Here is a 3,711-nt window from a genome sequence, read left to right as displayed (position 1 = left end):
AATAGGTCCAACAACTAAGAAAAGAACTACAGATGTTGAAAGAGTAATTGCTACATCTAGTCCTATGGAAAAAAAAAAAAAAATCAAACATTGCTTGCATCTTGCATACTATTTTGAAATAAAAACATTCAACTCAATGTATTGTGAGATACTATTAAATTCCAATTAGTAAAAAGTGAACCATTTGCTCTCTCAAAAATGTCACTGAAGTTTGTCAGCAATGTAAACTTCCAAGTATATGTAATTTATATAATGGATAACTACTTAAACTATGAATTTAGATTTTTTTTATGCATGAACATGAATTTAATAAAACTCAATTTTTTCAATTAATTTAATTCAATTAATTATTTAATAAAAATCATTACTTTTTAAATAAGCACCATACTTAATTTCTTCTGAACTCAAAATGAAACAGCAATGGTTTATATACTTCAAATCTTACCATAGTTGAATATATGTGACCTTGTTAGATTTGGAAAACAGTGACAAAAAATGCCCCATAACCAACAATATAACTGTACAGCTTTCTTTATTACATATTAAGTCCAATTCCTAACACTTGATTCTGGCTGCTTTCAAAATTCCCCCCCACCCCCACCCCAATCTATGTGAAATGTATTTTAAACCATACCACCTAGGTCGTTTAATTTCAATTTACATTTGCTTGTCTTAATGCTCTTTGATAAGGCAAGAGGGAAGGTAAATAGAATATGTTAAATTATACGTGTGAAGCAAAGGAGAAACAAAACTTTTAAGGTCTTAGGAGCACCAGCTGTAGACAAGGGAAACAAAACTGTAATGAACCAATGGGGGTTAGGTTCAGCTCGGTTGGTTAGAGCATGGTGCTGCTAATGCCAAGGTCGCGGGTTCAGTCCCCATACCGGCTACACTGAGGGTTGGACTAGATGATCTCCAGAGGTCCCTTCCAACCTTACCATTCTATGATTCTATGAATGCCTGTAGCTTCAGCCATAACTGAAGGACAATCAGCTTTTGAAGAAAATAATTGAAGAAGCTTATTTGTGAGAGAAAAACAGGTATAAATGTTTCTTTTATATACTGCTCCAGTCTGTGTCTATGCTTCAGAACAAATTCTGTCATTTCTGACAGCTAACTGCTTAGGGTCAGTGGGTCAGGAGGACTTCACTGTACCTTAATGCATATTTAGTTTTTCTGAGGATGTTGTAGAACTTCAGTCCCACTTAAACCTTCCATGGTGCTTGTGAATTCAATTCATTCTTGTCCTATCCAACACAAATTCAGACCAGGCTTTTTTCTTCCTCCTTTTAATAGCCTTTAAACATTTCAAGTGTTCTAAATCTTTCCTTGTAGGAAGGAAATCCTTTCTAATAAGATTACGGAAAACACAATCCATATGTTGCTCAATGAACTTTTTCCAAATAATCTCTCTCATTCATGAAGCTTATTATTTAAAGCAGGGTACAGGACTCCAGCTGAGAACAAAACAAACTACTCTGTAGTGTAGTCATTTTTTTTACTGTCATCTCTTTATATGATATTTATGTAATGTATACACACATTGTGTACATGTGTGTAATATATCACTAACACACTATACGTTATGGGTATACATCATTGTAACAACGCTTAGACCTCTAAATCTTTAAAATTGCTATCTAACCAGTTCCTCACTTGGATATGCACAATTGATTAGTGTGACAAAGTCCCCGATCATTATTTTTAAATTGGGCATGCATCATTTCTGAATGGCTTGCACAGGGATAATCCTTTAGTAGTCCAGCTAAACATGAAAGAAATCAAAAAGGAATATAACCCTTTTTGGTCACTTGCCTGTTACATGTTCGATGCTCACTGAAGATTAAATAGGTTTTTCAGATTTTGATGCTTGAAGGAAAACTGTTGGACTGTTATGTCTTATTTTAACAGCTGGACAAGAAGTAAGTATCTGCTTACATACAGCACATTTAAGTTTGTAAAGGATTACTGCTTTTACTAACTACTATAATTACTTTCTTTTTACTGTTCTAATAGGTCTAGAATGTATTGTATTGTTCATGCACTTTTTTTCATAGAGAAAGTTAATCTGATCAACAGAGTAGTAAGGTGTAAAGCACATTTACCTTTTGAAGAGGCAAAATCTGAATCCTTTATTGAAACGAGCAGGATATCCTGCATTAGACTAGACACCCATACAATGTCCTTAGCTTATATAAAAGGACAGAGAATATTTCACTTCCTAGTGGAAATAAATCTGCACTTTTTTCAGTACTCTTCGTTATGTCAGTCAGGCTGCCAAAATTTCAGTAGGCCTTTAGTATGCATTGTTTTAGAAGTATTGCAGAAAAAATACGTTTTTTTATAAATTGCAAAAACCATTTTGGAAACCAAAAGGAGAAAAAGTGTTTAAAACAAATTATTTTGGTCCTTGTTATTGGTTCATCTATTTAACAATAAATTTATCCCAAAGCTTGGCTAATTTAAATAAATGTGAAATAACCTAGAGTAAAAAATTCATTCATTTTTACAATAGTAAAAGTTTCCACCTTGAATAAAAGCTTATTTATTTTTAAAAAAGTGATTCTGTATCACCTCATTTCTGCTACTTCCTGTTAGCATAACTATAAGTATTACTATTTTATAGCTTATATTTATCATCTCAAGCATAAGGTAATAGGCCAGAATAGGTTAGCCAGTTGAAGTAACCAGGGTGACTGCAGATAAAATAGTGAACAATAGCTCTTCAACTCTTTATCAGTGAGAAATTTTATAAACTCTACTTGTACCTAAAGTCACAATAAAATATGTTAAGAATTCTTAGCATCTACTGCTCTCTAAAGATGTTTCAGAACTGTTGCATCACTTGAAAAAGGCACTATTTTGGCCAAACAGGTTTCTCTAAAGAAACAAACATTTAGATCAAATAAATTCAGACAAGAGATGTAATCTATCAGATAAAATGTTTTAGAGGAATTTTGAAATGTATAAAATAACATTTTAAGAAGTTTAAGCAGGAAATAAGGCAAGAGCCAGAAAGAAAGATACAGTTATCAGAGAACACAAAATGAAAGCTTTTTTTGAGTGAACAGAATAGTGAAAGATTCAGACCTGTGAAAGGTTCTCAGGGTACTGCTTGTATAGATATTTTTCCTTCTCTGTTTATTCCATAAACAAAACTAAATCTAGAAATTGATTCTTCAGTTTATTACCTCTTCCTTCAACTTCATGAAGGTTCCACATGAAGGTAGGGAAACTCTAATACCAAGGAGAATTTATTGCTGTTTTAAAATGCTACAGCTATCACATGCTATACCTTAAATAAGCTTTGGTAAGGAAGATTACCAATTATTTTATTGTAATCTCCTATGTCTCTCCTATATTCACCACCTATTTAAGCTATAAACTTAAAAGTTTGTAGACTCTGTTCCCTTGGGCTTATGCTTTGTGGGGTTGGTATAGGCTGAATTTGCTTATGAAATATTCTGACTGTCTAATATGACAAACTTCAAAAAGGTGGGAACAATAACAAAGGGCAAGGATACCCAAGTACACTACAGTAAACTAGCATGTGGAGGAATTGGGGAAGTGCGCATGTCAGTGAAAATAGAGATACGGTAACAGACTGAGTTCTAACCCACTGTCTGCCTCTGCATAATTTACCAGTGCACCAGCCTCTTTGGTAGGAGAGCATTATATAACTTGTTTAACAAGCTGTGGCTCGTAGCTGGT

Source organism: Rhea pennata, chromosome 4, assembly GCF_028389875.1.
Source record: "Rhea pennata isolate bPtePen1 chromosome 4, bPtePen1.pri, whole genome shotgun sequence".
Taxonomy (NCBI): Eukaryota; Metazoa; Chordata; class Aves; order Rheiformes; family Rheidae; genus Rhea; species Rhea pennata.
Note: the sequence above shows the minus strand (reverse complement) of the source record.